The sequence below is a fragment of the Leptonychotes weddellii genome, chromosome 5 (genome assembly GCF_054177405.1).
Source record: "Leptonychotes weddellii isolate Sample4059 chromosome 5, ASM5417740v2, whole genome shotgun sequence".
NCBI lineage: Eukaryota > Metazoa > Chordata > Mammalia > Carnivora > Phocidae > Leptonychotes > Leptonychotes weddellii.
The window spans coordinates 147,460,031-147,485,421 of record NC_138373.1 but is presented as its reverse complement, the minus strand read 5'-3'; the positions used below and the strand labels follow the sequence as shown (position 1 = coordinate 147,485,421).

The following is a 25,391-nucleotide window of genomic DNA, read 5'->3' as shown; positions in this document are numbered from 1 at the left end:
CACCTGTTGCATGCACAGACCCATCCTAGAGCCTGTGGGGACAGAGATAAGTATAACAGGTGTTATAGGTGGGAAAAAATGGGACACTGATTGATTAACAAGCTCCTGGATCTCACTGTGTGAGGAAGACTTAGGTTAATACAGTTAGCACATGATGGAGTTGAAGTATTGGATATGTGTAGTCCTCCTCATCTCCATTATATTCGTTCATTCATTCATTCATTCATTCATCCATTCAGTAAATATTAAGTGCCAAGCATATCTGAGTTATATACCATTGCTGCACCTAAGTTCATTGTAAAATTATGCTAAAATGTCCTTCTGGATCATCTTGGTGCTCCTGAGGCTTCAGGTCCTTCCATATAATCCCTTCCTTGCAGATGTTCAGCCTCTGTGGCATGTGTCCATTAGAAGGAAGCTCGCCTCAAAAGACAGTCTTCTCTGTTTCTGGGCATCTTGAGCAAACCCTGTATAAGCCTAAACCACTGTCTGTCTTCCTCTCCCTGCTTATAGTTGTGTCCTCCAGGCCCTAGAGCGGAGGCTGATTGATACTCTGATGACTGTCTTTCAGATAATTAATGGCTGCTTTCATAGCTGCCTGCAAGGCTCACCTCCGTCAGGCCCAACGGTCTGCATTCCTCCAGGAAGTGAGATTCCACATTCACCAGGATCTCTGTCTGGGGCGGCAACACACAATCACAAAAGCAGCATAGGACCTTATTCACATTCCTCTGTGCCATTTTGTAGCCGTGTGACCTTGAGCCAGTGAGTTCATCTCTAGGTTCCTCAAAAGGAGGTGGCGGTCACAACTGCGTCAAGCCCTGGATAGTTGGAGGATTAATTGATGTCATTTTGCATGATGGTACTGTACATGTATCCATTTGTCACAAGGGCAGTGTTTCCCGGCTTGATGGGTCAGGTCTCAGGTTATGAATGAGGATGCTGAAGTATAGTCCGGGCACATGAGCCTCCCAACGTGGCACATCTCTTAGTGAGACGATCAGGCATGAGGCCGGATATCAGTGCCCCGTCCCCATGGGATGACTGGGTGGATGATCAGGCTGGCCAGTCTCTGCAGTGCCTGAATTCTTAGTGTGCACAGGGTGGAACTTGATGGCCAGACAATAAGATACTGTCCTTCCAGTCGAGAGAAAAAGGCCAGATAACCAAAGGGTCACGTCGGAATCTGAGTCTATCATGCAGGCTTGTATTTCTCAAATTTGGACGTGCTTCAAAGTCTGTCTTTACGTGGGTCCTGTGCTTGAAGATCCAGATTCTGCAGGTACTAGAATCTGGCTTGTAGGCTTGTGAAACTGACGCAGTTGTCTTCAGGGGGCATAAGAGGGCAAACATACCCAATGTGTCGATACCTATGAGCTGAGGTCATATAACACCTGGGAAAGAAGGACATTCTCCCCCTGGATTGTTTTGTCTTCATTTTTAGTTTGGTGGGAAAATATAAAAACAGTGCCATTAGGGAGCTAATCTGGTATCTTAAAAAATGCCTCCTCAAAACAGTCTTTCCCAACAGGAAATGAACATCGGTTTGCCGAGTTCTAGGCCAAGTATGAGTTATATCCTTTCATTAGGAGAGCTTTTAGCTGCAGGTGACCATGCTTTCAGCCATGAGGAGGTGGGAGTCCAGTGTCGGTGCAGCAGTTCAACAGTGTCCTCTCGAGATCCCAGATTCTTCCCATCTTTTCCCATTCTTAGCATATTGACCTCTTGTCCCCATACTGCTTGTTTCATGGTTGCAAGATGGCTGCCATGGCCCCAACCATCTTGTCTTCACTCCAGTGTCTCATGCGGGAAAGAAGAAACAAGACCCAAATTGTTTCTCCTCTGGAAGCCCTGCCTTTTTATTCAGAATAAGAACATCCACAGCATACTGTGAAGCAAGTCCTCTTTCCTTTTTGGTACTTAGTGCTCTCTGCCTTGCCAACAGCTTTTTGTCTTCTGTGTACTTCATTGCCCACTGTCATTTCCAGCACCAGGTGCCCACTTGATAAATGCCCTTACCTGGATTTCCAGTAGGTAATGAGGTATCCACAGTAAATTAGGAAGATTTTTAGCTACTGCATTTTGATGGACCTTAGTCGTGGAGTTGTGATTCCCATGGTGCTGCTTCAACCTGAGGGACCATGTAAGCAGTGGGAAGGGTAGAGAGAAGAGGGGTTGGGTTGCCAAAGCAAGACACCATCATGGTACTCAGTGGCAATGAGCCAGGGATTAAAGAGGGATTGCCATTTCTTCTCCCAAAAAACGTGCAGGATAACATTTGAAATTCATCTTTCTCCAACTCTTCAGAGAGTTCTTTTTTGGTAAGGCATGGCTGGTAGAAAAGGTACTAGGAAAGGAAAAGAGAGGATAATTAAGAAATTCACTACTCCATGTTTAGGGAGTGGGGTAAGGGAGGTGGAATGTTGCAATTTTTTTGTGGTGGGTATACAATTATAGTTGATGAGCTTCTCCACCTTGAAAAAATGGGTTTCTCAGGATTGTGAAGACTAAAGAACTTTACAAATGCAAATACTGAGAATAGTACCTCACACTTAGTAGACACTCATTAAATTATCTACTATTACTAATATTGGAAATTGTGTGAGATTTGACCTTCTAAAACCCACAGTTTGAAGGAGAAGAAAGGAGGTACATTAATTACTCTATGCAAAGATCTGTTGCTATAACTTTTTTTTTTTTTTAATTCTTTCAACAGCCGGAGATCGATATTAATATTCTGATTTTACAGAGCAGAAGATTTGGGGGACCCATAAAGATTAAGCTATTTGTTCAAGTCCAGAAATCTGATTTATTCTGTTTCCTTTACTCTTAGAAAACTAGAACTTTCCATCTCCTGGACTTCCTTCTCTTCTCTTTGTATACTAATTAATCAAATACTCAATTAATCTACCATTCAATTAAAAAAATACAGCAGACATGGTGCTGGGAATGCAGAGATAGAGTCACAGACTTGTTCCCATGCAGCTGTTTGTTCAAGTCCAAAAATATCTTGACACCAAGGTTGATGTTTGTTCTGCTTTTCCGTACGGGAAACCCACTTCTGCCTAGACCGCCTAGCCCTGCTCTGGGGTAGGCTATGACTTTGAGGAACACTAGCTCATTCTTCCTCCTCTTTCTCCCAGGCTTTGTCTCTCCTCTCATTTTTCCCTCTCACAACTATTGTTCCTTTCAGCCACATGGCCAGTCACTCTCTCTTTGTGTTGGCACCTCCTTTTAGTGGGGTCAGCATCTGGGCAGATGGTCCTCTTCCCCAGAGGAGCCAGGGGACCTCGGCCTCGGTGGCACTCAGCATCAGGGTCAGAAGGTGTCACAGCAGATTACGGGCCATGTTAGTGGCCAGTAGTGGGGTTCAAGAGAGCTGGCACTCATCTTTGAGTGGGTCTCTGAGCTGCTCCCCATCTCAGTACCACTCATCAAGAAAGAGTCATCTCCGGATTGATGTCCCTGAGGACAGATCTCCTCTGCCCATGCTCTGCGCTCCCACTGTATCACCTCCTTGGGCCTTGGAAACCCCTGCCATATGGTAGTGTCATTGTCACTGAGCCAGTGTTGTTCATTGTGTATTCTGAGGATCACCAGCCCAGACACGTGTGGGGCTTCCTTGGGAAGACAGATTGCTAAGTCTAGCTCCCCAGACCTACCAGGATTTGGCCTTGAGATCCACATTTTTAGTCAACTTCATTGGACAGACGGATGCAATCTTAGGGCCATGCTTTGAGAAATGCTCCACTTGACTGTCAGCTGCATGGGAGCAAGTCTGTGACTATTACCTTGTAGCCCCAGCACCTCGCCTGATTATTTTTTAATTCAATGGTGGGCTAATTGGCTCTTTGGTTAACTGGTATACAAAGAGAAGTTCAAGAAATGCAAAGTTCTAGTTTTCTAAGAGTAAAGGAAAACAGAATAAATCAGTTGCCCTGAAAGATTAGAATGGCCTTTGCAATTTAAGGACTTGTGTTTGGTGTTGTCTGTGTGAGCTCTTCCCAGGGCCCCATTGTGACTGCACTCCTTGGATCTTGTATTCTGCAGAATTTTAATGTCAAGCCAGACCCTTAGTCAGAGAACCTAACTGTTATGTGAATAGACGCCTGCACTGGATTTGTGCATCTGACAAATGCTTCTAGACCCTAAACCCAGCTTTGGCATTACCTTCTCCTGAAGTCCATCCTTTTTTCTCTCCAAACCAAGCAGGGTCCATCTTTCCTTTACTTAAGTGCCATCTGTTTCTAGAAACGGTCTCTATAAGAGCTTTACCTTGTCATTATTTAAAATGGCTCACATCTCCCTTATTAGACTAGAAGCTCTCGAAGACCGAGAACTTCATGTGCTGTATACATAGTAGGCACATAAATCTTTCTGGAATAAATGGTTAATGAAGTGACCAGGTTCTCGAGCCAGCTCTGCTTTTTAGGAACTGTCTGACTTCATCTCCCTACATCTGATTTTCCTGAGTATCAGAAAATGAATAATTAAGCAGTGGATCGTGCTGTGAATGCAGGAGGTACTAAAAGATGGACTTGGGGCTCTTTATTATCATTTATAATATATAACAGAGAGAGCAATTACTTTAGCTCATCTTCCAAAGTTGGAAAGATATTCGTTAACTTTGCTTTGACTTTTTTCCCCTAGTAGTAATTTTTTTTAGCAGACATTAATTTACTGGGTCTTTATTGGGTAAGCCCGTATCTTTTTCTTTTTTTTTTTTTAGCAGTTTTATTAAGATATAATTCATATGCCATAAAATTTACCCTTTTAAAGTATGCTGCTCAGTGATTTTTAGTATTTTCAAACATTCAAAGAGTTGTGCAACTCTCAGTACTTTTTAATTTTAGAACATTTTAATCACACCAAAATAGATACTTCTCAGGCTTTAGGGGTCAAACTCCCCATCATTATCTACCCCACCAGCTCATGGCAACCAGTAGCCTACTTAATGCATCTAGAATGTGGCTGTTCTGTTTCATATAAGTAGCTTTGTATATTGTGTGGTCTTTTGTGGCTTCTTTCACTTACCCTGTTTCTCAGGGTTCATCCATGTTGTAATGTGTATCAGTACACCATTACTCCATTGTACTGGCCATGTCCTATTCCATTGAATGGATATACCGCATTTTTTAAGGCGTTCATCAGCTGATAGACATTGGGGTTGTTTCCACTTTTTGCCTATTAGTAATAATGCTGATATGGATATTTGCATGCCTAGTTTTTGCGTGCACATGTATTTTCAGTTCTCTTGGGAATATCCTCTTCGAAGTGAACTGGAAATGCTGGGTCATATGATGAGTCCGTGTTTGACATTTTAAGGAACTGCCAAACTGCTTTCCAAAATGACTATACCATTTGCAAGCCTGTATCTTAGACTTAGCCATTCATGTGCTAAGAATACCAATGCCCTGTGTCTTCACTGAAAGCCAGGTAATCAGACAGGTGAGACAGAGGTGGTGAATGTAGAGCAAAGAACCGCAGAGTCTTCCTATCACTGCAGCCACGCTGGGTCCCGGTTCAGACACAGGGAGCAGACCCAGTGTGCTGAGTAAAGACACAGAGGATCCAGGGCTTAGGGGTCGCCTAGGGACAGATGAAGTTGTTTAGCCATGAAGCAAAGGCACGATGGTATCTGAGAGGTAAATTTCCATGTCTGGCACCTGCATCCTAATCCTGCATCACATTATCACTTGCATTTGTCTTCCTTTCTTTCCAGTGACATGCAGCAGGATTTGCTTGAGAGGCTGTTTCCCGAAGCTCTCAGCTTCCATCTCTCTTTCTACTTTGTACAGTAATTTAAGATTCGTAAGACCTCCAGTCTCTTACCGGAGGTCACACCTTCCACGCTGCAAATAGTGCCGATACCAAGGCCCCGAGGTGGCCACGGAATTCGCGCAGGAGACTGTGTTCTCTGGGCCTCCATGTTGAAGGATCAAGCAGAGCCTGTTCTTGCCGGCAGGTCGAGGGTCTCTCTGTTGTGATGGCAGAGCAGGTAACAAGACCTTTGCAGAACGGGGTCAGATCTGACTCGCATCCTCTTTCCTCCCTGCCCTAATTATGGCTTGTCTCAACGGAGGTGGGACTTTCATCTTTATGACAACAACACATTCTCTAATGGAAAGATTCTAAACAAAAGATTAACAAGCATTTAGGCCCTTCCTAAACCAGAAGGTCTGTGTACTAAATCGATGAATGCAGAACCATCTCAGTGGTAGCAACCTTACTGCATTTCAGACCAGATTCTCTGGAGTCCCTCTTGCCAGGTTTGCCACCACAAACTACCTCTGCCGAACAGAGATAAATTCCCTGTGGATACACTGGAAGAGAAAGGGCTCTCTGGACCTTGCCTTCTCACAGTGGGCTGAGCTTGACTCATGGCTTTGGTTTGATTCGAGGGTTTGGGGTTTGTTTGTTTGTTTGTTTTGCTCTACCTTGTGATTTTTGGTAGACCAATGACCCCAGCCAACCAGGGAGCAGGAAGTGGCTTTTTCAGACCTCCAGGGGCCCGGGTGGGGGAGTGGTGTGACACCCATATTGGAATGAGAGCTCGGCTTGACTGCAAGACGTTATGGGGCCCCCGGATTGAATGGGGAGTTCCCCCTGTTCGGTAAACAAATTTTATATCTGACCCTATATTTGAAGCATTAGAGAAGATTTCATACGATGATGAGAGTGAGAAGAAAAGTAAGTAGATTAGAAAGGAAATTATATGAGCCGTTGCTGGGGGTGGGGGAGCGCAAGGGAGGAGCCACAGTTTTTAAAGGTTTGGCATTAGAGGGGTGTTTGTGGTGATGGGACAGTTCCGGAGACGTATTGCTGGGGTAGTTTCATGAATCTCCATATACGATAAAGTAATATGGAGCTATACACACAGTGTACCGATGTCACTCTCCTGGTTTGGATATTGTGCTCTCCTTATCTAAGCTGTCACCATGGGGGAGACTGTGTTAGGGTACATGGGACCTCTCTATGCTATCTTGCAACTTCCTGTGCATCTATAATCATTTCAAAATCAGAAGTTCTTTTTTTGTTTTTTTTTTTAACCTGGGAGTAGAAAAAGGAAATAGTAACGCAAACAGAGAAAAAGGAAATGATGTGAAGGATAGGGCAAATAATGGCCTAGTGTCTAACTAGGTGTAGTACTCTATTAGACTTCAGACAAATGGTGTCATTTCAAACAGGAAGGCAGCCACGGGTGGCTAGCTTAGTGTCCATCATCAAGATTCCCCAAGAGGAAAATGTTTGTGACTTAGGCCACACACAATGGGCTAATCTCAAAATTACATGCTAAGAACTCCTAGAAATTAATATGAAAAAGACCAACAACCATGGTCAAAGAACACGAATACATGGTTCACAGAGGAGGAAATACAAATGGTTCTTAAACGTAAAAAAAGACTCAACTTCTCTCTCAAAAATTAAAAAAAAAAAAAGCAATGCAAATAAGACTGTATTGAGATGCCATTTTTAAAATCTCAGATTCGTGAAGATCTGTAAGTTTGGTAACACATTCTGTGGGTGATGCTTTGGGAAAGCAATCCTCTCAGGCTTTGCTGGTGGGAGCACAGACGGTGACTCGGCAGAACTGACAAAATTCATGAAACAGAGAAAATACATTTTGTCCTTCCGCCGTGATACAGTTATAGCTGGAACATGGCGAAGCAGCTAAGGGCTACACTTCCCAGCTCCCCTTACAGACACATTGCTACAACTCTCCAGTAGGATGTGAGTAGGAAAACTGCCTGCTTATGTGTGTGTGTGTGTGTGTGTGTGTGCACGCGCGCATTTCCAAACATGACGGCACGTTCTTTCCCTCTCTGTGTGCATGCCCTGCACCGTGACTTTGCAGCCCCTCCCATCAGGAGGAGGAGTCTGTCTTCACTTTCTGAACCTTGGCCGCCCTTGGCACTACTTCCGGCCCATGGGATAGGAGCAAACACAACGGGAGCGGAGACCCGAAAGTGCTTGAGCTTTAGGGCTCAGCCCGCTGCTTGTGGAGGCCGTCTGCCATGATGTGAACACGCGGGGGCTAGCCTGCCAGAGGATGAGTGACCCGTGCAGAGAGAAGCCCCTGGCGGCTGAGCTGCCCTGTGAGGGCTGTCAAGGCCATCCTATGGTAGCCAGCCCCAGCCGATCCACCAGCTGACTCCAGATGCTGAGCAAGCTCAGCCAAGACATGGTCCACACCAAGCCTGATCCAGACAGCCCGCCTGGGTCAGTCAGTCCAACTGGTCCACCTGCACTTCTAAGCCTCTGCATTTTGGGGTGATTTGTGATGTGGCAGTGCTGAAACAGTGTGCTACTTCTGAGACAAGGTTTCTAAGAACCACCCATGCCCTGCCATGCCCTCTCTCCACCATCCCGTAATCATTCCTGAGATGGCTCGTCGTGCACTCGTAGTGCACTCGTAGTCTTCAGTCAGGCAGGCAGCACCAGCAAATACTCATCAAGGCTCCCCTTGCTGAGGGCCGAGGACTCGAAGTCACATGCCCTGGCTTCAAGGAGCTTGCCCTCCAGCAAGAGATCAATAGAGATGTTTATTTTAGGCACTGGTGAGTGCAATGATGAGAATCAAGTGGGGAGGTTGGTATGCTTTCCCTCAGTTGACAAGGAGGGAAATAGGACACTTAGCACTCAACGCTTGCCTCTCACAAATGAGTGAAGCAAGACACAAAGTGATGGCTCATGTTCCGCGACCGTAATCCCATGAATTTCCACCAGGCCATGTTTCACAGAGCAGTACAGAATCCAGGACAGAAAGATCGAGAAAACCGTAGAGAGTCAAGCAAAGCACAATGAGGATTAGGATTCAGACATGGATGGCAGAAGCTGTCAGGGAGTGTGGACCGTGCATCAGCCTAATGCACCTCAGGGGTGGTTCAGGCCTGTGTTCAGTGGCGTGTGAGTCATAGATAACAGAGCTCAGAACTACTGTGCGCTGCAGAGAGTCCGAGTGACCTGCGCCCTTGTTAGAAATGCAGAAGCCCCTAGGCTGCTCCCTGCATGATGGTGGGACCCAGGGAACTACGCTTTGTCACCCCCATGTGTGCGGCTCAGGTTCACGGCAGTTTAAGAATGGCTGGAACTGACGGACAAGTGATCCCTTACAAGAGAGACAAGCCTCTCTCCAAGAGAAAGGCAGCCGGAGCAACCTCTTAGCCCAAGGAAGAGAAAATGCTCTTTAAATAAATACCAAGAAGAAACAAATCCCCCTTTCCGTAAGAACACAACTTGCAGGAGCTCTCTTTTATGTCCAACATTGAGAACACAGTGTGGGCTAGTGATGGAACCACCCCGATCAGGCCTCTGAAGGGTTGAGTTGTTTCCTTTTTTCTTTCCCCGCCTTGTTCTTCACTTCTAAAATTCTTTCTCCTTTTACTTAAATGATAGACTTCAGTAGAGCAGTAGAAGATGTAAAAATAGCAGTGGTTTAGAAGAAATCTGGGAAGGAATCATCAATTTTTTTTCCATGTAAGAAGTAAGGTCCTCAGGAGTGGGGAATGGGGGAGCCCAGAGTCTGGTATGGAACCTGGAAGAGCTGCTCAGAGCCCCTGCAAGGTCTGGCAGGTGCTTCATTTTATCAGCACAGGTAACCTGCCTCAGGACCTGGAGCCTAAGGTGAGTTTTAGGGCTAACAGTGCCCCCTTCTGGCGTGAGTGGTTTTTAGTGTATCACTTGCAAATCAGGGGCCAAGCGGAGAGCTTTCCCTCTGTGTCTGGAGTGGAGCCCGTGCCTTAGCCATTCTCCTCCCAGAGCCCCCCGGTCTCTTTGGGGTGAGCCCCTCTTGGGGGGGGGCACACGCGTCCTCCTGACATGTGGGCAGCTCAGGGCCCTGCAGGGTTTTCAAGAGATCACTGTGCGGAGGAGTTAGATTTTCATTCAGCAACTTAAGCGTATCTGTGGGATTTAATTCTTCCTTCAGAAAACCAAAGCCTCTTTTGTGGTGTTGGGTGGCAGCAAGTGAAACCTTTTATTTTCCTGTTCTGAAAGATCATTGCAACCAGCTGCTAAATGGAATATCTGTTTGCGTGTCTGTGTCTTGCTAGATGTATCAGCTTGTGATCAGAATGTAGACCTTTGTCCAGTGCCCACAGCCCTGTGCCTTTGTCTGTACCAACACTCTCTTTACTGTGGACTGTAGGCCTCATTTCCCACGCATTAGCCCCTATCCTAGTGAACTGTGCATGGCCTACCGACCTGGGAGGGCCCCTCTGGGTAGAACTTATGTGGGATACTGTTATGGTTAACACCAGTGGAGAGGGGCCCACAGGCCAGGGTTCAAGTCCTGAGCCTGCCCCTTACTGGCTGTGGGACTTTGGGTGGGTGATTTAACTTGTTTGGGCCTTGGTCTTCTCATAGGTAAGATGGGGACGATGGTAAGAGAATCTAACTCATAGTTAGATTTCCTGTGAGAATCAGATAAGTTAACATGTGTGTTGTTTCACACAGTGATTAGCATCAAGTGCTCAGTGCATGTCCACCATTATTCCAGCTCCTTTGCTGAAGGCCTAAAGTTATCCTATGGTTGTGTTCTTGGCTGCATTTCCTCAAGTCCTATCCTGAATCCCATGGCCTTGGGTAAGAGAGAGCCCCGTGTAACAGAAGAGTCTGTAGGGAGTGCAGCTATCTAAAGATAGCAAGGAATGTGAACTTCTAGTTAATTCCATGTATAACCTCCAGGACCTAATTGCTAGGTCCAACTTTGTGGCTCAGTTTTTCTAAAGGAAGCTATTGTGACTGACCCAATTCTACCCCTTCCTTCTTAGGGCATGCTGTGTCTGATGACACAAGAGTAAAGGGCTGGGCCAGTTCCTGGCCGTGCACCCCATTCCCGAGTCGGGGGCTCTTACCTGGGGTCCACAGAGAGCAGATGACGGTTCTCACACCCCCTCACAAGTTGTGTGCAGAACTGTTCGTGTATTAGGGGCATCTTTCCATGGCACTGTTGCACATGGGTTGTCATTTTCTTAGAGGGAAGCTGTCGCGGAGGTTAGAGCATGCCCCTCATACTCGACGGGTGGTGACAGGGAAGGCAGGAGACCTGGTGGTTTGTGACCACTGCCCAGTGCTTCTTCCTGAAGCAGCTTTGCTCAGAAAGGTAGGGCTCGCATTTCCACGGCACACACAAGTTGTATAGTCTCCGGATTCCCAGTTGGTGCTTATTCAAGATTAAGGAGAATATGCAGGGGGCGGTGGGGAAGCCACATACTGCCTTCCAGAACTCGAGATTATCGTCAGCTCTTTTGAATTATTCACACTCCCCGTTTCCTTTATTAATGTAGATAATAAAGAGTTGGTAGCATTTTGGAGACCCAGGCCCTAACACAAGAGTGTGTGTGTTCTTTTTAAGGGTCCAATAAACATTGGGAAAAAAAAAATTGATGCTGTCCCCATGGACACTTCTTTGGGATTCTTGTCATTATTGTCTCATAAGTGGGGGAGGAAGGGGCCTAAGTAGGAAGAAGGGGGGGGAGCAGCTCCCCAGGTATACAGGTGTTGTTCTTGAGGGTAATGTTGGCCAGTCCTCCATGAATGGTATGGCAGGTAGGAGGACTGACTGTGTTATTTGTGGAGCCCGGTGCAAAATTACATGTGAGACCCCTTTTTCCAAAACTTAACGAATTTCAGAATGGTGACGGCAAAGGCAAGGGCCTTCTCGGCATGGAGTCCTTTATGGCTAGACAGAACACAAAACCATGAGGCCAGCCCTGGAGGGCTTCTCCCCCATCGTTGCCACACTTTGACCACGTGGACATCTTGCTCTGTCTCATTCACAGCAGGCACACACCTGCCTCTTGGCTTTGTACTTGCTGTTCCTCTGCCTGGAAGTCTGTGCCCCACAGATCACCCTAGAGCTCACTTGTTTCCTTTAGGTTTCTGCTAAGACGCCACCTTCGCAGAAGGGCCTTCCCTGACCATCCTCTTCCAAACAGCACTCTCCTTCATGCTCTCTGTGCACCCTTTGCAGCAAAAACGTGACTCTCGCCATATGTATATTTTATCATTTAGCACTGTTCTCACTGCAGGGAAGTGTAAGCTCTTGGAGGGCTGGGACTTGGTTGGTTTTGCTCACTGCCACACTTTGTAAAAGGGCTCACCCGGGACCAGGCACATAGTTGTTGCTCAGTATTTGTGGAATGCATGAGTGGGAATGTTCTTTGCCATCTGGCGAAGGCAAGCCAGGGTTTGAGAGAAGGCTGAGACTTTGCTCCTGACGCCGCCTGCTTTTTTTTTTCTTAAATGAGTTTTTATTGGTTGTTTTGAGGATCAGTACAGACATTTCAGTTTGTACACAATTCTTAACGTACATACCGAAAATCTAAAAAAATCGTGTAGTTGTGATTCTTTTCTGAAAGTTATTCCAGTGACCTTCCAGCTTAAAATTTGGAGGCAAATTTTCCTTAACAGTATATCAAGTACCAAGATCTTCAAATGCTGATACACTGTTACATTGTTAAGTCCCATTAATTCACAACTTAATATCATATACACTGCATACTCAAATTCTCAATGTTGCACAGCACGTTAACAGAGTTACTAGGAAAACTGGACTACCATGACCAAGATGTTACAGAGTGCACAAGAATTCTGACTGGGAGAGCCAAGATCTAGGAGTGGTTTTCTTTAGGAAAAATTCTACCAAAAACAACATGGGAATAGAATTTAAAATATTCAAGACATAGTAAATGCACGACTGACTCCAAATTGCCATTTAGTATGCTTGGTGTTATAGGATATAAAAACTACCCCATCTATGGAATGTTGAGCTGACACCCAAGACAATCAAAGCCTCCCACATTCAATATCCCACTATTTCCTAGTTGTACCAAAAAATAAACAACCGGCAAATGATTTCACCTCTTACAAAAAAGCATTTACACTTAAAAAATGGGATGAGGTGGGATTCCCTCCTTAAAAATGTTTCTAGAGCTACTAAAAAACGTGCATTTACAAAAAAGTTGATAAAAATATTCCTCTGGATTGTACAAGAAGGGCGACAGGGACCACTGATAAGACCTGGTTTATGGTATTAATCAGACTTGGCTTCTTTCTCTCCTGCTTTATCGGAGGCTGGACTCTCCTCATTTTTAGTTTCTCCGTTTTCTGCAGGTAGGTCTTCTTTCGTTTCTTGGTTAGCCACTTCAGCCTCTTTTCCCTTTGCTCCCCCTTTCCCCTTTGTTTGCACTTTTTGGCCTGAAGATTTATCCTTTCCTCCTGCCTTTTTTGGCTTTGCTTCCACTTTTGCAGGAGCAGGTTTAGCTGACAACCTCGCCGACCTCCTCTTGGGCTCCTCCTTCGCCGCCCCCTCGGCGGAACTGACCTTCCTCTTGGGCATTGTGGCGGTGGGGCGGGCATGTGCCAGGGGCCTGTGGGCCGCGTCGTGCCGAGAGCCTTCGCGAAGCTGGGCTGCCTGGCCGCTGCCAATCCTCCCGCCGCCCAAGCTGCTGCCTGACGCCACCTATTTTTATCAGTGATCTTCTCAGAAGCATTTCTTCCTCTTGGTCTCAATGATTCTGGGTGCCATTTGTAAGATTCAGGACCCTGCCCGTGAAACAGAGAACAGGTCTCGGTGTGTAAGAGGCCAAAGTCATCACTGAGTTTTAAGAATATCTAACATACACTACTTTCTACGCTGAGTTAGCAGCTGTTGTGTGGGACGGTTCTGAGGTCAGCTAGGTGAAGCAAGGTGAACTGATTCTTGACTTCAGGGTTCTCAGAGCCCTTTGTGTGCTGATATGCACTCAGTTCCCCAAGTATCTCAGGGGCCGTTCCTCCGTGAAGTACACTTTGGGACACCCTGGTATTTTGGCAAATGCACTGGCCCACAGGCCAGGAGGCTGAGCCCTGGTGCTGGACTCAGCACTGTCGTCTAGACAGATTATTAAGGAAAGGGACCCCACTCCCCCCCCCACCCTGGGTTCTTCAGTCTATGAAACTATGGTAGCATTTCTCATCATTGTATTATTGAATGTGTGCTGGGCTAACCCCGAATTCCTGTCCAGCTCCAACATTCTGGAAAAGACAGTCCTGGCTTTCTGTTCTCTGATTGCTGTCAAAACTCATTCATTCATTCATTCATTCATCCAGCAAATGTGTGTGCCTGTCACGTGCTAGGGACTCTTCGCGCCCCTCAACAAAGAGCAGTGAACACAAACCACACCTCTGCCTTCTGGAGCTTGCTTTTTCATAGATGTCCAGGATGAGCAACCTGGCATGGAGAGATTTGCTGTCTGTCGAGGTCTTGATGCACCAATTAGCACTAGAAAAGCCACTGGTAATGGTGTGAAAGAAGACACATTTGGGCCCAAAGTCTGGAGACCCGGATTACCATCCAGGCCTCACCACCATCAAGAATGGCTTTAGATCAAGGGTGTATGCTCTGAAGTCACACCACACTGGGTTCAGTCTCGGCTCTACTGTTTGCTAAGACCTTGAGCAAACAGCTTCTCAGTATCAGCTTGTTTTCTCATCTGCAGACTAGGGCTAGGCACAGCACCTGCCACCAAGGAGATACTGCACACAAAGCACTTAGCCCAGAGCCTGGTTCATGCTGTGCACATCCATGTTCTCTGAACCCTCCGTGAACTTAGGCAAGCCGCTTTCTTTGCACTTTGTCCTCTTCTAGAAGATGAAGTGTCGGTGTCATCTCTACGTAGGTCTGTGTTTCAGACTCAGTTTAAATAGTATTGGAACTGGAATGATTGTCTCTCTTCCCCATGTACACTGGCCAACTGAAATATGGCTGTACGAGATCTCTGTCTCTGTACCTGGAAAGAGATGCATATCATATATGTGCACAGAAGTCTGTACGGATGCATATGTATATATGCATATGTATCATCCTTTGTGTATGTGGATGTGTAAAGGACCTCAGCTTTTAAGTCTGTACAGCTTTTCTGCATCTGTCGTTGCAACTTTGAGTCAGCATTCCATATGTGGCAGTGCTCCCGGGTCAGAAAAAGAAATTCCTGCCCATTTCCAATGCAAGGCTTCTGTCAGTCCTGTTGCAATCCATGGAGATTTTATTTAATCTCCTCTTTTGCATGTGTTTGTTTCATTTCTGTTTCTTCCCTCTGTCCTGGATCTATCATCATCCTGCTTACCAGTTACTAATTTCCTCGGGCAGAAGCATCATCTTGCTGCTCGTCTCCATCATCTGCAGGCCAGTCGTGAGATTCAGGAGCCTGCCCACATAATGGTGTGGAACAGGAATCAGAAAGTGCTTGAGTTGCTCCGTGCTCGAGAATACTCAGATTTCACAAGGGTTAGCCCATTTAGCACACACAGGAATCTCAGCCAAAATTTAGACATGGGTAGCTTTTCCTATTACCTTGAAATTAGTCGCGATTACCCTTAAATTATTGAAGTTTGACCGCCATGCAAAGTGGTTTCTCCTTTCATTAATCTTACTAACTGGCTGCATTTGTTACAAATCTTTTTTTCCCTAGCCAGCACATGATTCCCTTTCTGCAGAAAGGTTCTTCTCCTGCACTGCCTTTCTTTTACATTCCTTACTCTTCTTTGAGCATTTGATTAATGGTCACACCAGGGCACATCCTGACAGCCGTGCATCCACCTATGTTTCCCCAGGAAAGCCATCTGGATGCAATGTTTGCATCTTCTGGGATCCTTGGGGGTTGGCACCTTTTTTTTTTTCCCCAAAAAAACTTTGGTATGGATGATGTAACACATCTGGCTCACGCATTTAAAAAACAATATAAAAAAGAACAGTGCTTGTGTTCCCCATTATAGAATAAAGCCTGTGCATCACAGAATATGTCGGAGACTAGAAAAGATGAGGAGAAGTGACAGAAATCATACATCTTCTACTACGTAGAGATCACCACCATTTGATTAGTTACTTCCAATTTTTCTGTACATTTTTAAAGACCGTTGTCTTCCTTCTACATGTAATTCTGATTCTAGCTTTATATTTTCACTTAACATTATTGATCTTCGTAAGTATCACTTTTACTGCCTCGATAATGTTCCATCTAGTGATAGAGAATCATTTTTACATTCTCCCTATTTTTGACCAGTTAGGATGTTTCTGATTCTTTGAAGATTTACTTAATTAAGACTTTATTGAATTCTGTGGCATATGGCATTCCTTCTTTCAGATTCATCTTTCAATATAAATTAGCAGAGTGTGATTTTTGGGTCCACGGGTTTGAATTTTAAGTTCTTAATCTATGTTCTCAGTGTTCTTACAAGGCACATGCCACGTTATAGTGCAATGAGTCCTATCAGAGAGAGCCCTAGCAGAAGTAAATGTAATGTTTTAGCTCATAATGAAGTTCTGACTTTGATTTTTCTTTCGCAGGACATTTTTGATAAAACAAACAAAAAAAAACATAGTGGCTTTAAAAAAATTATTTTAGTTGTGTGACCTGACCACCAACCAAGCAAGTAAATGGTTCCCTTTCCTGGGCCTCCGTTTTCCTGCCTGTAAAATGAAGAGCTCAGACAAGATGAGGCACTATGGTCCCATCCACGTGGGTGGGCGGTCGTTAGAGTTGGACACTTTGACAAAAGCACCTCTTCTGGTGGAGTTGAAGGAGGAGAAGCTGGCCATTAAGTAGAAAAATGACATCCGGTTTCATGGGGGAAAAGCAACCTTGACATCACTCAGATTTGTCTTAAGCTGGGGTGTGCAAGAAACTGCCTCACAAGATGCATTGGCAGTGGTTAGAAATGAGAAGACACACTCCTCATACACACGTTTCCTTCTACCAAGTCCTTTTCCAGGAGGAAGCATTCCATCCCTGCCGTGGGGGCTTGCAAACATCCCAGCTTTGGGGGAGTTCATTCGCCAGACTGGAGTCATCTGTCTTTGTGGGATGAATCTCAGGGGTGGAAGTGCTTAGGGCAGCTAAATCTTGAGAATATTGGGGAACGATGCTCATGGAGCCGAAATGCTCTGGGGTTTATGATGCAGAGCTGACTCCCCCTTTGCTCCCTGTTGTGGCACCACGGGGGACATGTAGAAACGTCTTTACATGCCAGGAAAATACCACCCGTGTTGTCTGTGTCAAAGCCTTCAAGTGTCCTTAACAGTCTAAAGGCTACTCAACAAATATTACCACGTAGGATGTTAAGCTTCCAGACACTCCGCGTAAGGGCACAAGGAAGCACACGCTCAGGTACAGCTCGCTGGGTGGCATTGGCAATGTCACAAAGATGTCGCCATAAAACCTGCAAGCGAAGGTACCCGAGAACCGCTGCCACATGTGGAAACATCTGTTCAAATGGGAGCAAAATCTGGCTGCCCCAGGTTGGGCTCATTAGTCATTTAATAGCCCATCAGTAGACCGGGGAGAAAGTCACTTTGTGTGATGGATGGCGTGACATGATGGCACTGTCATGGCGTCCGCCACCTTGAGTTGCGTTTACTGGTTGAAGTGCCCGCCCCCCCTCAAGAGGAGAGCCACGTGCCAATCATCAGAGAGCCCAGGGCACGTGGCACAGACTTCAGAATCCAAGAGCTAAGTCAGTTTGTAACCTCTGTGGGCTTCCAGGGTCTGATCTGTGAACTGTGGGTGATGCCACTCACAGCAGAGGCACCAGCAAGTTGTTGGTGCCTCCTCTGGAGCCGGGTGACGTGGGTGCGAAGTTTACCTTCCCCTTCTGTTAGCACAGTGGCCAAGCCGCTGAGCCTCCCTGTGGCTTAGTTCCCTCTTCCGGAAGGTTCTTTTTTTTTTTTTTTTAAGATTTTATTCATTCCTTTGACAGAAAGAGACACAGCGAGAGAGGGAACACAAGCAGGGGGAGTGGGAGAGGGAGAAGCAGGCTTCCCGCTGAGCAGGGAGCCCGATGCGGGGCTCGATCCCAGGACCCCGGGATCATGACCCGAGCTGAAGGCAGACGCTCAACGACTGAGCCACCCAGGTGCCCCATCTTCCGGAAGGTTCTAACTCCCAGGGTTGTTACGCTGATTAAATAAATGTGTGTCAAGCGCTTAGCAGAATCTTGGCACCTAACGGGCATGGTGCACGTGGGTGATGACGTCACCGCACTGTCCCTTCCTTCCAAGGAGGCTTCAGGGTTTAGGACAAATGCCTGGCTACTGCTTGGTGCATCGGGGGCTTAAGAAGTGGTGGTTGGTGTTACCATGGTTATATCCTTAACTCCCCGTGCACTGCCTGCTTATGGCAGCCTGTTGAATGGAATGACGAGCTCTTTCCTCAGGTTCATGGTCCATTAGGTAGGGGCTGGAACCTTTATTACCGGATTGACACATCCTACGTCTATAGGTCTAAAATGTTTATAAAGAGCAGGGTGGGAGGGGAGTCCTAGCAGTGAAGCCCAGGACGTTTTTCTAATGGCCAAGTCGTCATAGTGAGGTGAACCCCAGGTAAGTAAGCTTTACTCATTTTTCCTTCACTCTGTCTGGGATTCATTCTCTCCAAATGAAAAGCAGAATAGAGAGACTGTAAAATGCCGGGTTAGGTTGTGTGGGGGGTGGGGCAAATCATTTCATTTCATTTCATTCATCTTTCCATACTGTCATCCCCTGCCGTTAGGTTGTGTGGGGGGCGGGGCAAATCATTTCATTTCATTTCATTTCATTCATCTTTCCATACTGTCATCCCCTGCCGTTAGGTTGTGTGGGGGGCGGGGCAAATCATTTCATTTCATTCATCTTTCCATACTGTCATCCCCTGCGTTAATAAGGCACCATTCTCCCGTATGGGGCAGCGCACGCGGAGACCTACGGGGCACTCTGTGGTCTTGAGCGGCCTCCATTTGCAGCAGGTGGGACAGCTAAGGTGCTGCATTGGCTGAGGTTAGGAGAGAATTGGGGTGGCCAGTGGTTCTCAACAGGTGGCCCCTGGGATCAGCAGCTTCCGCATCATGTGGGAACTTTTAAGCTCCTCACATCCTTGGGCCCCACCCCAAACCTGCCGAATCAGAATCTCTGGGGGTGGGGCTAAATAACCTACAGATGATTCTGATGCATGGGAAAGTTTGAGACCCCACTGGGTTAAGCTGAACAGTTCAGACAGCTGACACGTCTTTTAAGGACAGCCTCAGGCTTGAGACACCTGCTCTTTTTCCTCACTCCCCAAGCAAATATATACCTGTGACCACACAATCAGAGCGGTAAATTGAAGCCAATTAGCAGCTAAGTAACTGCCAGAACTGTCACCAGGGTAGTTGTTAGTAATTAGCACTAATGACTCTAGAGAGGAAAACGGTTGTGGTTCAAAGACATCCCCACCATTTGAATTCACTGAGTTTTTCCAACATTTTCCTGCCATGTTTCTCTTTTACATTCAAACACCATCACAGTTGGATGGATGCTTCTCTTGAGACAAGATCACATGAAGCAATAGTATGCAGTGGTGTTTCTTTTTTTTTAAGATAGTTTTTTTTTTTAAAGATTTTTATTTATTTATTCATGAGAGACAGAGAGAGAGAGGCAGAGGGAGAAGCAGGCTCCCAAGGAGCAGAGAGCCCGATGCGGGACTCGATCCCAGGACCCTGGGATCATGACCTGAGCCAAAGGCAGACGCTTAACCATCTGAGCCACCCAGGCGCCCATGCAGTGGTGTTTCTTAATGCTTGCCAGGATGCACTGATTCAGTTGGGGTGTGTGTGAAAGTTGTGAATCAACCTTTGGATGCACCTGCGTAATTCCTATGGCGATGTCAGGATGTACATTGTAACTTTCTCTGGGAAGCATAAAGTGATTTATAGGCATGTCAGAAATTGTTGGATGAGCTCACCAAATGACACTTCTGAGTTTTGTGAGGATAGAACCAAAGACAAGAGAAACCAAGAAAGGATCATTTTCAAATAGAAAGTCAGCTTTGTAAACTTTTGAAAACTTTGGTGTTAGTTAACAAGCCTGGATTTTAGGAAACTCTTCCAAGAAATGTTAAAGGACAGAATTCACCTGACTCTCCCTTTAGCTTGTATAAGGAACATGGTGAGTGTTGAAAGAGGGGAACAGCTAGTTTGGAACCAGGGGGCTCCTTCAGTTTTGCAAAGATCGTATCGTGCTTGTTCCCAGTTCCCTGCAGCACCTCGCATGCCTTGCCCGGGGGTGACTCTCCCAGCAGTCTTTAGATGGGTGGATTGAGGTGAGGGACGTTGGATGGAATGGTATCTGATTTCGGCTGTGTGAGATTCTCTTTTCAGTACAGATACTATGTGCTGCGCCGTGATCAAAGCTCATCACTGTGAAAGTTTTTGAAGTTGGCAGGTGTTTAGTTGTGTGGGGTCATGTTAATTAGGAGAGGGAGTGTGTTATCAAAGGGAAGCCTGCCTGTTCCAGCTCTCTTTTCTTCCCTCAACCCAACGGTGTAAAATTAGGGGAGTTTGTTAAAAACTTGGGGAGGAGGGGAAACTGTGATTTCAAGGTTTACCTCTTTCAGGAGGTGACAGCTTTTTGAAACTGCTAGATTATTTGTAAAGAGTGAGTCTGAGACATTTCCCATGGGTGTCTGATTCCCAGACCACATCAGTGCCAAAGAAGCTGAGATTTCTGAATTTATAGACAATAGGGAAGGTTGGTCCTGAACATGCTTCCTGGGCATAATCTTTTTTTTTTTTTAATTTATTATGGTAAAATATAACAAATCAGCATTTTAACCATTTTCACGTGTGTAGTTCACGACATTAAGTACATCCACACCGATCAATCATCACCACTATCCCATCTCCAGAACTTTCCATCTTCCCAAACTGAAACTCTATACCCATTAAACACTAACTCCCCATTCCCCCCTCCCACCAACCCCTGGCACCCAAAATTTACTAAACCAAACTGCTCACAAGCTCTCAGGTCTTTGCATATTCTAATTCCTGTGCCCGGGATGCCCATCTCATCAGCTTGCTCAATTCCCCCTCATTCTTAGGGCATCCCTCTGGTGTCACCATGGGCTCGGTACTCACAGCCCTCTGTGTTTATACGGTGTGTGACACTATCATAATTATCCATTCCCTTATCTCTTCGTGACTTCTCTTCCCTTCGGCCTGTGAGTACCCCTTGCTCTAGTGTCCCCCAGATATTTGGCAGAAAGCCCTGGCACACAGCCTGTGCTCAGTAAACTTTGTTGAGCAGCTTGCTAAATCGAGGCCAGAAAGCCCAGAAGTTCTACTAGAATTTTTTTTTTTTTTAACGAACAAAGGAGATCCATTTGAGACCTCACAGATTCCATTACACTATCTCAGCTCCTCCCCAAGTGGAATTTTGCAAGTTGAGTCCAGCCTAGGTGAAGAGGAAGGGCTCCTATGCGATGCATCCGTGGACGTATGTCCCTGATGCCAAATTCCTGCCCTGGGCGGGGGCTTGATCTCTGGCTCCAGGAGCTGTGTGCTTTCTATGCTTGGTTCAGAATTGTCATTTCCTACTGGGTTTAAATGGAAAATTGTTCCAGAAGCAGCAGCTGCCTTTCTAGCCCTAAGTAAGAAGATGTCTTTCTCTGATTTGGGTGGGGGGGGTGGAATTTACGTAGCACATTCTGTGCTCAAGGCATCCTGTGAGGTAAAGAGGTTTGAAATGAGACCCCCTTCCTCCCTTCAGGGAAGATGGAATGTCAGAAGGCAGTCAGGCAAGTGTCCAGGGGAATGCATTGCAGCGAGTCTTCAAGTGAGACCAGTCTGTAATGATAAAGCATAGGGAATATGCTGCTGGCCCTGACCCGCACATTCCGCGCCTACTATGCTTCGGGGCCTTGGGGTGTCTGGGATGATAAGAGCAGTCCCTGGCAAGGAAGGCGGCATGATGATTATATCCAGTGTAGAATGACCAGTGCTTTGTAGAGCAGAGGGCAGGTTGCTCTGGGAGCAAAGCTGTTGTCAGGTCCGTCATTTATTAAGTACTAGGAAGCGAGGGAAGAGAAGAGAAACTGATTCCAAATGACAGGAACCAAGAGCTGATGCCTAAAATGATAGTCTCAGCATGACAGGGAATCCTGAAGGCCTAGAATGCCCACTCGTCTTACCCAAGTCATCCGTTAGGCTGTGCACACCCCCAGTGACGGGGAAGCTCACTACCTATCACGACAGCACATTGTGCCTCCAAAGAACCATGGCCTTTGAAAGTTCTTCATAATTCAGCGCCAGATCTCATTCTGTAGCTTCTTTCTTTGTTTCCAGGACTCGCCCTCCCCATGCAGAATAAATCCCCCATCCCAGCACGTGTAGTGGACCCGGTGAGCCTTTTCTTCTTCCAGGGAAACCATCCTTGGTTTCTGGAGTTTTTCGAGGGGTAGGGCTGACATGGGAGCCGGCAAGAGATTAGCAAAGCCCATTTGCATCCTCTCCTGTCTGCCGTGATGATGGTATTAACAACTGCTCCAGACAGAAGCCAGGGACACTTCTGAGAACCTGACCACCCAAAGCCTCGGTTCACCCCAGTGTGTGCATGGGCCACAGGAAAAAATCCTGCTTCTTCCCTTCATTGTAGTCGCGGCCCCAGCCCCGGCCTCCTCCGGGCATGGGAGGACGCAGGAAGGACAAGGGAGGCCCTCGGAGCAGTGTTCCGAGCATTTTCAACTTTGGATACCGAGCCATTAGAAATGGAGCAGCTTCTGTGTGGTTCTGCCTCGTATTGCCTCCTCACACCTGACCCCTTCGGCCACTGGTGACCTTCTATGGAGACACATGAGTCATGCAGCGCCGGCCAGAGCACGTGATCAAGTGTGCTTTTGATTGGCGTTTGTTGTTTCAGGAATCCCGGCTTCCATGTAAGGTATTTTAAATGTGGGTATCAGGGCACATGGGCTGTTGATGCTTCCCAGGAAATGGTCCATTCTGCAGCCGGGCAACCCTAGGAGGTAGTGGGGTGGATCTTGCACAGATGTGGAAACCGAAGCTTGCAGGGAGGAATTTGCCTGCCCTGTTCCACGTGGCTCAGTGACTTGCACAGCGAGGATTCAAAGCCCCCCTCTCTTGGATTCTGATATTTGAACTCTTAGTCACTGTTCCTTTTTTTTTTTTAAAGATGTATTTCACATACCATATAATTCACCCACTTAGAGTGTACTGTTGAGTGCTTTTTAGTAAATTCACAGAGTTGTGTGACCGTCACTACAATCTATTTTAGAACTTCGACACTCCAAATGAGACCTAGACCTGTCAACCACCACTCCACATTCCTCTGCTCCCCCAGCTTAAGTAACTGCTGATCCACTTCCTCTCTCTGTCAAGCTGCCTATTCTGAACACTTCATATGAATGGAGTCATAGTTATGTAGACTTTGTGCCTGGCTCCTTTCATTTGTTCTCAAGGTTCGTCCGTTTTATAGCAGGTGTTAGCACTTCATTCCTTTTTGTGGCTACATAGTGTTCCCTCGTCTGGAAATGAAACATTTTATCATTTCATTCATGGCCGATGGACACCAAGGCTGTTACCACTTTTTGACTTTATGAATAATGCTACCATGAAATTCTGGTACGTTTTTACATCAGCGTGTTTTCATTTCTCTTGGTATATACCTAGGAGTGCGATTTCTGGGTCATGGAGAACCCCATACCCAGTGTTTTGAGGAACTGCCGAGCCATTTTCCAAAGTGGCTGCTCCATTTCTTAGTCACTGTTCTTGACTGCTTTTTTTTTCTTTCTTTCTTTTTTTTTTTTTTTTTTTTGAGTGCAGGAATTGTGTCTTAGGTGAGCAAACCCTCCTCACCTCCTTATCTTAGTTCAGTAACTAACCAGGTGAATTTCAGCTGTGCTGCACAGAATAGCCTAACTATAAAGTGTCTGAAGGGTGCCTGACTGGGATCTCCGCTTTGGGACTTACACTTCTGTGACCTTGGGTTTATCAACTGTCCGTTCTCTGTGAGTAAAATGAATTGATTCAGTGAGAATCAATGAATCAATGGATTCACTGAGATACAGTGTATAAAATCCTGACACAGGGCCTAGAGCATTATAGGAAATCTTTCATTCCACTGCAACATTTATACTTGAACTTCTACTATGTGCTGTGAAAGCACATAATGGGAACCAAAAGGGTAAGTAGGAAGAAATACAGGCAAAAGTGCATGCCTGCTTGCCTCTCCACATACTCCCTCTCTCTGCCTCATTCCAGAAAGATTGGTGTTCTGTGTTTCGTTCTCCCTGCCACCACCGGACCTTTGCATGTGCTCTTTCCTCACCCTGGAACTTTCTTCCCTGTGTTCCTTGGCCAACCTCCCCACCTTTGCTTGGTTGACCCTACATGTTCCGCCAACTTCAGCCCTGTCATCTCTGCTTCAAGAGAGCCTTGCCTGTTCAGATCAATTCCTCCTATTCTACACCTACACAAGCATCCCATGTTTCCCCTTCATAGCACTTACAATAACTGTCATTTTGTATTTATGTGCTTCTGCATGATTATTTATTTAATATCCCATTTACCCCACTAGACTCTCAAGTTCCAGGAGGGCAGGGCCTGGGCTATCACCGTTCATCACTGTGTCCCTAGTATCTGGCACACAGTAGTAAGCACTCAGTAAATACCTAATGATGGAATGACTATCTGTTCCTGCCCCTGTAATTACAAACTATCATAAGTGACTGCTTTGAGGGTGCCTGGGTGGCTCAGTTGGTTAAGCAACTGCTCAGGTCATGATCCTGGAGTCCCTGGATGGAGTGCCTCATTGGGCTCCCTGCTCGGCAGGGAGTCTGCTTCTTCCTCTGACCGTCCCCCCTCTCATGTGCTATCTCTCATTCTCTCTCTCTCAAATAAATAAATAAAATCTTTAAAAAAAAAAAAAAGTGACTGCTTTGAGCTGGTAAGGAAGGCATCAACCACATTATGAGTGAGTGAAGACTCATTGTGTGAGCTGCGTGCCACCCCGTCTGGATCACCATGTTCAAGTAGAATGTATGTTGACAGACAGCCAGGTGTTAAGCAGGTTGGGGTGAAGAAAGACTTGGAGCACTTCCTACCAGGAACGAAACCCAGAACGTTTGAGACCAGAATTGAGGGCTGCCAGCAGGTAATTTCAGTGTCACCTGCCCATCTCCTGCTCCATGATAAAGTTAATTAATCCTCTCTCCTGTCCATCTTCCTCCCGCCCTGTGACTACCAGCAGCGACTGATTATCACAGGTGCGTGCCTCCAGACTCCTGCCCCCCAGGGCTTGGCTCTTTTTGCAACAGGGATGCAAGGGGCACCCTCCCACCCGCCCCCGAAGTCGGCATCTTCTGTTTCCTGCTCTTCTTCTTGTGAGGAGCAGCCCCTCTCCCCAGCCCCTCTGCTGCCCGCTGCCTTTGAAGTATAAGTAATAAACTTCTACAGATGGTGACAAGAAAAGCCTCATTAGCTTCGTCCCTGACTTGGAGAGTAGCTCTAATCCACTTGCCTTCTGAGTCCAGCTCTTTAATGTATCACTTGCAATCCTGTACCTCTCAGATGCAGCCCCGGGGCTGCTTTGAAGTGTCGCAGCC

The 25,391-nt window shown here is 46.4% G+C and overlaps 1 protein-coding gene and 1 pseudogene across 4 annotated transcripts in view; one reads left to right on the top strand and one right to left on the bottom strand.

Annotated features, from left to right (window-relative positions):
- The window catches only part of LARGE1 (LARGE xylosyl- and glucuronyltransferase 1), a 451,673-nt gene that overhangs the window by 282,158 nt on the left and 144,124 nt on the right, over positions 1 to 25,391 (top strand). The window lies entirely within an intron of this gene.
- On the bottom strand, positions 12,674 to 13,449 carry LOC102736517 (non-histone chromosomal protein HMG-14 pseudogene; annotated as a pseudogene).